The following is a 10,299-nucleotide window of genomic DNA, read 5'->3' as shown; positions in this document are numbered from 1 at the left end:
TGCAAGTAATGTTCGGCTATAAGGACTGTTAAGCATAGTTTAGTAGCTTAAAATACATGTTATTTTTATCAAAATACTACAGTTAGAAATGAAGAAAAATTTTGATGAATAAATGCATAAGTTGCTGTTGAAATCTGCCGCATGAATGTTTATTGCTTCAGCATGTAATTGTTATATTGAACGTGCAGTAAATTCTAGTGTAATTGGCCTGCTACTGTTGTAAATATGGAAAAATATTAGTTGTTAAGTGTTAACCATGTCTCTGTTCGAAAGAGATAATTGCATTCCGAATGCTGGAAATTTCAGCATTTAATTCCTCTTCTTTAAGTTGATTAAAACATGTTGTAAATGCAACATTTGTATATGTTATTCACACGCTAATTAAATGATGTGAGCTTAAAATTAAGCTGTTCGAATGTGTTAGATTCACTGATCAAAGCACCATCATTTATGTTGTTTTATTTAGTAAATGTAGTTGTTCGAATGTGTTAAATTCACTGTTCAATGCACTAGCATTTATGTTGTTTTATTTAATAAATGTAGCTATCTGAATCTGTTGATTTCATAATCAAATTTAGATGTTGTTATGCTGCCAATTGGTGTTAATTAAGCTGTCCGTTTTGGGCTAATAACATTGTCCGAATGTGATGCTATTATGTTGATTTAGTGACTTGCATTGTTGATGATTTTACACTGTCTGAAACAGTATATATATTAAGGATGATTTTACAAATTAAATGCCCTATACAATTGATGAGTTGTTGTTGCCGAATTTAACTGAGCATGAGATGACTTGTTTCGAGCTTGAATTGATTGAATTACAACGTTCGAAAGGCCCGTATGAATCATAGGAATAGTATAGGATACGTATGTCATGACGTTAGGACTTTCGAGTTGTGATTTTGTGTAAGACCGTGTCTAGGACATTGGCATCAATATGAGATTACGTGTAAGACCATGTCTGGGACATTGGCACCGTATATGATTTGTGTAAGACCCTATCTGGGACAGAGGCATCGATATGTGATAACATGTAAGACCATATCTGGGATATGGCATTGTATGTGATATATGTGTTTCTGAGTATCCTTAATGATTCCGAATGGTTCAACGGGCAATGTTAAAATGAGTTCGAATGTGAAATTAAACTAAATGATTTAGGTAGGTATGAGGTTTATATGTTCATTAAAAAAATAAATAAGGTAAGTGAAGTTACTTAATGAGGTAATTTGGATTATATGAGAAAAATGATTGTATATGTGTATGAGATTAGTTAAATTTGGCCTATTTCAAATCAGATTATATAAGTGCTTGTGATGAATTATTTGCTTATGACTTACTAAGCTTTCAAAGCTTACTTTGTGCATGTTTTTTTTATGTTTTATAGATATATAAAGCTAGCTCAAGTTCGGGGATCGTTAAGGAACATCGTCACACTATCGATCGCTATTTCAGTAATTTAAGAGTTTGTACTTTTGACTATGGCATGTATAGGCTAGTTTCGATATGGTTCATTTTAATTTGTATATATGTAGCCATGCAAAAATGGCTTGATAATGATGCTAATGTTTGTGTATATGTAATTTTGGCATGATGCTTAGCATATGAATTTGGTATGTTTGGCTCGGCAATTGAGCTTAGAAATAGCTATTGTCTTATATGCTACTGATTAATATGCCATGTGATATGGGTTGATATGGTTTAATATACGAATTTGACTTGTAAAAAAAAGTTGTAAAGGAGATTAAATTCCTTTGTGCTTGAATTGTAATGAATAACTGTTTTGAACTGTATTTTAATTGGTAATGTTTCGTAACCCTAATCCGGTGACGGATTTAGGTTAGGGGTGTTACAGTAAGACTTAGACAAAATCGCACCATTTGTAGAAGCATCTACCATTAATCTTGTATGTGCGTTGAGACCATTATCGGACATCTCAAGTTGGATACAATGAGGAATCCCATGATGAGGACACTTACGAAATAATTCATTGAATCTTTCCCACGCCTCGTAGAAGGACTTATCATCCAATTATTGAAAAGTAGTTATCTCATTTCGGAACTTTGCATTCTTACTTGGTGGAAAATATTTTATCAAAAACCTTTCTCCTAATTCTTGCCAAATAGATATTGAACTTGGTGGAAATGAATTTAGCCATGCTTGTGCTCGATCTCGCATTGAGTTTGAGAACAACTTCAACCTTAATGCATCTTCAGTCACACTAGCTATCTTAAATGAATCACTCACTTCCATGACTAATCGAAGGTGACGATGTGGATCTTCCATGGGCATATCACTAAACTGGCCCATCGTTTGGAGCATTTGAAATATCACCAGTTTCAATTCAAATTAGGGTGCCTCGATATCTGGCCTCTTGATTCCCAGATTTAATTCATTGAAGAGTGGTACAACGTATTGTCTAATGGCATGATCCCTATCATCAACAATAAGGATTGGATTGTACACATGATTAACTCCATTACCTTGTCCATTATTTTGATTCCAAAGGTCCATATCGACTTGTCTTTGAGCAAATCTCTTGCATCTTCTTTGTCTAAATGTTTGCTCAATTTCAAGGTCTACAGGTAATAGATTAATGATTCGATCTATGCTCATAAACACCTGATAAATAAATCACACGTAAAGAATAAAGAATAAATCATAAATTAGTAATGTTAGAAATTAAATAAAAACCAAACTACAAAAATAATTTCACAAAGAATGATTGAGGCAATAATCCCCGACAATGGCGCCAACAACTTTTAACGGGATTTTTGTGCAAGTGCACATCGTTGTTCAAGTAATAAGTAAGTAAATTTAGTTATCGTCTCCACAGGGCCTGTTTGTGTTAATCTACTATTTGCAAAATTATAAATTCACAATTTGGTATAAAAACACAGTAATTTGAGTGATGATGATTTAACTAGATTAATTTAACTAGATGCAAAATTATCTAAATGTATGAATGAATTTTAGCAACAAAAACACAATTTCAACAATAAATAACATGTATACGCTGGGATAATTATATTAAGCAACTTAATTCATTTTCATCATGCTTAACAGTGTTCAAAAAACATTTCATGGCACCTCTATCTTTCATGAGTTTTGAAACCAAATCAAGTCCTTTCAGATCTTTTACTTAGTGAAACATGCATTTTACTGATTATATTAAACTAAGGGCTTCTTAATATTGATGCGAGGTAACAGGGGAAATTAAGTTTGAAACAGTTTAATCACATAAACCTAAAAACTATGCAAGATAATAGAGTTAACTAAAGATATTATGAACCTCTAATTTAGTCAGGTTTAATGATCTAAATTGAGCATTGCACTTTTCAATTATGTGTCTACTGGTCGTCGTCTGGTTAGGATCACTCAGCTAATCTGAATGTATCCAATTATGTATGACTGAAATTCATCTTGACTTTAATTGAAAACATGATCGACTGAGGCCCAAACATGTTAAACAGGAATGAAACAAAATATTATTGAATTAACATAATCATTCTAGCTAAACATAATTAATCTACCATTGTTGATTGCAAGATCAATAAAAATTAGCAAAACATGTTTAAATTAAACAACAAGGAGGAAAGAATAAACTCTAATTCAATTCAGCAGCCTTTTGGATCTTTCTGACTGAGGTGTTTCTTTGATCTACCTGTTGCTCCTTTACTAAGGGTTTCTCAAGATGGCCGACCAAGAGATGTTCTTATCAATGCTTTTGTTGACTAAAGAATGGAAGGGAAAATGGGGTGGCTAGGCATGGGTGAAGAGGAAAGGGAAATGGAATGAGAGAAAATAATGTAGAATGAGAGATGTGTTATGAATGAAGGGATGAAGAATGAGGGATGAGTAGTGTGGTATTTATAGGTGAAGGTGAGGGTGAAGTTTACTAAAATTAGAGTTTAAAATCCCTTCATCTTCTCCATTGCATGGTCGGCCACAAATTGTGGAAAATGAGGTGGTTTGGTTGATTATTTCAAACATAAAATCAGCTATAATTAGCATAGAATGGACGGTTTCAAAGGCATAGTTTGTGGGTCAATTTCTGATTAAATTGCAACTGCGGGGACCTCCAATGAAATATCCCAAAACTGATTTTTGGGTAGACACATGCTTGTGCCAAACTTGTGTTTAACTCCCCTTTGTTGGATGGTTTCATGGTACAAAAATTAATCAGACATGCCTACTTTGTAACATACTTTAACTGGGTCAAATTAGCATCCTTATGACCTAATTTTGCATGGTATTACCATCCAAGTAGGGTGAATGTGTCCATGTCCATGCATCATTATGGTAATCTCATCTTCCATGGACCCACTGCATAATAAAAATCACATATTAATAATTAATATGAAAATAATATAATTTATGCACAAAAATCATGTAATAAAGCATAATTTTGCATATTTCGTAAATTCATGTCTCATATTAACATTTAAGCAAAATCCACTTAATTTATTAACAATTACTCAAGATTAATATAATTATTAAGTCAAAAGGTGGTAAAAATATATAGAAAAATCCTATATAATTTCATGTTTACACAACATGAGCCTTAAGTTTTTGTTTGCTTGACCCATTTTTCTTTCATTGGGGACAATCAAACTTGATGTGTCTCGGCTTCTTGCATTTATAGCATATGATAGAGTCCTTCTCCTTAATAGATTCAAGCTTGATTCCTTCTTTCTTTTGGAATTTTCTCTTTCTTTTAGACCTCATAAACTTCTTGAATCTCCTAGCAAACATGGTCATCTCTTTGTCCGTATCCACATTTTCACTTGATTCACTATCTTCAACGATGGTAGATTTGAGAGCAATACCAACCTTCTTGTTCTCATTCTTAGCTTCTTCTACCCTTTCATCTCATGTGTAAGCAAAGAATTGATGAGCTCATCCAAAGTCAACTTTTCTAAATTCTTTACTTCTTCAATTGCGGTCATCTTGGCTTCCCATGATTTAGGCAAGCTTTAAAGCGTCTTCCTCACAACTTCTTCATTGGGATAGGTCTTTCCATAGGATTTTTGCCCGTTGATGATGATGGTAAATCTATCAGACATACCTTTGATGTCCTCCTCAGTCTTCATCTTAAAGGTCTTGTAATTGAGAGTGAGGATTCCCACCTTTTACTTCTTTACTTGGCTAGTTCCATCATGAGTTAACCTCAAGTTTATCCCATATCTCCTTGGCATTCGAACATGATGATACTCTACTATACTTATCTGGACCAAGTGCACAAAAGAAAGTGTGCATGGTCTTGGCTTTGAGCTGAATACTCCTTCTATATTCTTCGTTTCATTCTTTCTTACTCTTTGAAACTAAGAGTTCTCCTTTTTGCTTGAGTGGTATTGAAGGGTCATCCATGATAATGTCCCAAACCGTAAGATCATTTGCTTGGATGAATATCATCATCATCCTTGTCTTCCAATATGAATAATTAACACCAATAAAATAAGGAGACTTGGACATAGATTAAGACTCACTAAGAAAATTTGAACCGGAAGTAGACATCATTGTAGGAATTGACTTGATGATTGTTGAGCTTCTTCAAGGATCTCCTCTTTAGTTGTTAACCCGTCTAAAAGAGACTACCTCTAATGTAACGACCTAAAAGTGCAGGCATTGAAAAGTGAAATATCGGGCCTCTGTCTTAGTAAACCGAGTCCGTAAATAATTATTAGGAGTAATTATGAGTCTAGTAATGTGTCTAATTAAGTTTTAATTAGATGAATTTAGTTTAGTTAAGAGAAATTAGGAAAAAGGACTAAAGGCCAGTTCTTCATTGCTTAAAAAAAACATTTCTGACTCCAAAAACACTTTTGGAAGAAAAGCTGTGCAGAACAAACTACTTTTGGCTAAAATTGTTAGCTTTTCAGAAGTGCTTTTCAAAAGCACTTCTGAAAAGGATAAGCTAAAAATTTTAGCTTTTTCTCTCCCAAAAGCACTTTTGGTGCTTAATTACTTTTTCACCCCTCCAATAACATAGTACTTTCTTTTTTTTTCTTGGTGCTTAATTACAAATGTGTTAAAATCATTAATTAAAAATAAAAAAATAATTTTTAAAATACTAATTACAAATATTTAATGGTTATATTTAAATATTTAAAATATAGTTTATATATTCTAATTAAATTTTATAAATAATTAATATTGATTGCTTAAAAATATTTTAAATTTATATTTCATATATTAAAATATTAATAACAAGTTATAATAATTTTTTTATATTCTTACTAAAATATAATAATATTAACTAATTTAAATATTATTTAAATGCATATTTGTTACTTGATAATAACATGTCTAAAATAGACATTTTATTTCTGAAAAATACTTTTTGACAACAATGCTAAACACTCAAATTTTAAACCAAACTTTTCAAAAACACTTCTCAAAAGCACTTTTCCACAGTACTTTTCAAAAGTACTTTTCAAAAAGAATGAAGAACTGGCCCTAAATAGAATAAGGTGTAAAAGTTGAATAACAGATTAAAAGAAAGTATAAAGGACCAAAATGGCAATTAAGCCAATTTATAAATATGAGGCAGCATAAGTTGATTGAATTGAAAATATTACATGATATTTAGTTAATAATTATTAAGGTTTAATATTAAATTATAAATTATAATAATTATTATTATATTATGAAATAAGTTAAATAAAGACAAATGTATGGTAATAATTTAATACAAGTGTATCGTATAGATGATATTGTACATTTATGAATAAAATATATATGTACATTTGTAATATTATTATTTGTTGTTAAATAGAATTTTATTAAATAAAAAGATAATTGACAAATATATGGTGCAGAATTTATACAAGTGTAATAATATAAATATGTACAAATGTAATTAAATAATTGGTTTACTTAACATTTAAGCATAAGATCTTTTATATTGATATTATATTAATTATTAAGTAAATAAAAAGAAAGAAAAGAAGTAAAAGAAACAAACAGAACAACAGAAGCCATTCGAACAGGGGAAGAAAGAATAGGAAAGAAAAATAAAAGGGAAAACTTGGGATTTGAAGCTTGAAGTTTAATTGGTAAGTTAATTTAGCCCATTTTCTTTTAGTTTTGATGTTTTTGGAATCCTAGATTAAAGTATTATTGGATTTATGTTGAAATTTTGTAAGATATTAGATTTTTTTTAGACATGGTTCATGTTGGGAAAGATGACGAATTAGTGGTTAAATTGATTTAATTTCAAGTTAGAAGTTAGTAAATGATTTAATTGTAAAATAAAGTGTAAGTTTTGAATAGTAGGGACTAAATTGAAAGAATCTCAAAATTAGGGATTTATGGTGAAATTGAAGAGTTAAAATGAGGTTATAGTAGGAATTAAGAGAGAATATGGAGTTAGATTAGGAAAAATAAAATTAGTATTGATAAGGGATTAAATTAGAATTTAGGTAAAGTTTAGGTATAAATGGAAATGTTTAGATGAAATTGTGTATTAATGATTTTTAATTGTTTAATTATGTAGCTAATGTCGTGCAAGAGTCATTGACCAAGAAAGGAAAGGAGAAGCTGGACAAGGAGTGACTCGAGAGAAATTTCAGTTAGTATTACCATAATTCGAATTTAATTATTAATTGTTAAAATTTAAATTAATATACACAATAAGCAAATTGAGGTAAGTATCATGATTGAATTGAATGATAAATACGTATTGGTATTGAATTTATTAATAGCAATTGTTGAATTTTGAATAATATGTTTAGTAAATAAAAATAAAGTGAATATCGATATTGAATTCAATGATATTGAATTGTATGTGAATTGAATGGAAATTACTAGTGATATGATTTGAATTAAAAGAATTAATGTGGTATTGAAATGCATATTGGATTGAGAAATTGATTTGAATTGTGAACATGAGAAATTGTGAATTGAATGAAATTATATTGGTTGAATTGAATTGGAATATATATATTATGAATATATATGTGTAAATATAAAATTGTGCAAATATGATAATTGGATTATTTTTTATATGTATAAAATTCAGTTTTAATGCCCAAGTAGATGAAATTTAGAATTACTGGGATATTAGTGGCATGCCATTAAGGAACTTTAGTGCGCTCTCTGATTATTAGCACGTTGGTGCTCTCTGATTAGCATATTTGTGCTCTATGTATAGCACTTTAGTGCTCTCTGTTCATTGGTGCATAATAATGCACCTCTGTATTTGTTCCGTATATCCAGTGTGTTCTATAAGACCTACTTTGGGCTAAGAATACGAGATAGTAAACTGAAAATAGAATGTGAAATATGTTGTAAATACATGGAATACACGAGTTATATATTCATAAATTGAATAAGGTATGAATACAATCGAATACAAGATTTGAAATATTGCTTATTGTTATTAATGATCAAGTTGATTTAAAGTATGAGACAATTAATGAATAATTGTAGGCATAAATTGAATGTATATAGTTTATCGATTAATGTTATAAATTTGAATTAGGGTAATACCACTGAGTATACCCATACTCAGCGTACGGTTGTTTCCGTGAGCAGGTTAGTAGAAAGCCAGTGTTCGGACCAGCATCCAGGGCAATCCCGACCTTAGAGAAATTTTAGTGATGTACCTTTGTTTTGATTATGTGGCATGTACCTAGGAGATGTATAGGTTAAGTATAAGAGTTTTGTGATTATGGTTATAGAATGATGTTTAAATTGGTTATAAGTATGAAATGGAACTAATATGACATATTTTACACAAGAATGCTATTTCTGTTATTTATTTGTGAATTAGTTATAAGTTATCCGATATGTCTGGTAATGCTCCGTAACCCTGTTCCGGCAACGGTTTAGGGTTAGAGGGTGTTACATCTGATATCAATTGTTAGCTCAAATAATCAAACCGAAATTGCCAAGAGGGGGTGAATTGACTTTTAAAAACTTTGTGAAAGCTAGAGAGAAAGGATAGAAAAATTTGACACAATAATTTAAAGTGGTTCGGTCTTAATTGCCTACTCCACTACTTTAGCTTTCCACTACTAAGGAGTTTTCCAAATTCATTAATTTGATAACCTTTGAGGACAAGATTTAACCTTACAAACTGCTTTAAGGTTTCTACCCAAACCTTAAGATACAAACTCTTTCAAAGATAAACAAAGAAGCAAACAAAGAAATAATCCTTACAAGATTAATGCGTTTGCAAATTAAATTCAATTACAATGAAGAACACTTGAACAAATGGAATAGAAATAAAGATCACAAGTGTATGAAAGAAAAGTATGGAAATATTTGGCACAAAGGTTGTTTGATTGATCTTTTTGCTTGAATATGCTTTCTTATTGTTGTAGGATCTTTGGAAGTTGGTATTTATACCCCTAATTGATTTCCAACTATTGTGGATGTTGGAGATATGAATAAAGCCATCGAGGATGTGAAAACCAGTGCATTTAATTCATTTGCAACAGTGAGTATTGATACCAGCTAAAATGGTATCGATAAATTTTACATTAAATGCAAAATTCAGTGACCATTGGAGCTGAAATATCGGTACCAGACAAATTTTATCTATATCATATTAAAGGTATCGATAGCTAGCGGAATTTGTGAAAAATATAATGCCAATTTGGTACCTTTTTAAAAAGGGTGTCAATATTTTGGAAATTATCGATACTTGGCCAAAAAGTATCGATACTTTTTAACTTGATTTTAAGGTTGATTCAAAAATTTCCTAAGAGTTTTAAGGTAAAGATTCAAAATTTTATCTCTTAGACTTCATTTGAGAAATCATTTTGTCAATTTTATTCAACTTTAACTTTTATTCGAAAATACTTTAATTTGTTATATCAAAACATATCATCAAATAAAGCTTAATTTAACATAACTTATCAAATTAAGGTACATTTGTATATATTAACCCTTTTATAATTCTCATAATTCTTACTAAATTTAAAATACTTTTCTTTATTTTTTTTATAATTACTTGAAAATTCATGTTTAGGATAAATATGGACGAATGACTATCCTTGTCCAAGTTCAAATGTCAAGATACCTAAATATCAAAATAAGTACTTAACTATGCAACTTTTCTTATTTAGGTACTGAAAGTTTTTTTTTTATCAAAGTAGGTACCTAAAGTTTTATTCTATTATCACTTTAGGTATAAACTATTAACTCTTGTTAAAAAAAATTTTCAAACCAATCAAATTATGATACATGACGGTTTTAATTTGTTACCACTTTAGGTACTTAAACTATGTAACTTTTCCTATTTAAGTACCTAACTTTTTTTTTATTAAAGTAGGTACCTGAAATTTTCTT

At 30.2% G+C, this 10,299-nt stretch overlaps 1 long non-coding RNA gene and 1 other non-coding gene across 2 annotated transcripts; both read left to right on the top strand.

Moving 5' to 3' along the window:
• Positions 1-1,957: 1,957 nt before the first annotated feature.
• Positions 1,958-2,064, top strand: LOC121224056 (small nucleolar RNA R71). Its single transcript, XR_005921519.1, has one exon. It is a non-coding gene; the product is annotated as a small nucleolar RNA R71 (small nucleolar RNA).
• Positions 2,065-6,956: 4,892 nt separating this feature from the next.
• On the top strand, positions 6,957-8,740 carry LOC121223098 (uncharacterized). The gene is made up of 3 exons (XR_005920482.1): positions 6,957-7,058; positions 7,499-7,573; positions 8,539-8,740. It is a non-coding gene; the product is annotated as an uncharacterized lncRNA (long non-coding RNA).
• Positions 8,741-10,299: the final 1,559 nt, after the last annotated feature.

The sequence above is a fragment of the Gossypium hirsutum genome, chromosome D11, assembly GCF_007990345.1.
Source record: "Gossypium hirsutum isolate 1008001.06 chromosome D11, Gossypium_hirsutum_v2.1, whole genome shotgun sequence".
Classification (NCBI taxonomy): Eukaryota; Viridiplantae; Streptophyta; class Magnoliopsida; order Malvales; family Malvaceae; genus Gossypium; species Gossypium hirsutum.
The sequence above is the reverse complement of the archived record's forward strand: the minus strand, read 5'-3'. Positions and strand labels throughout refer to the sequence as shown.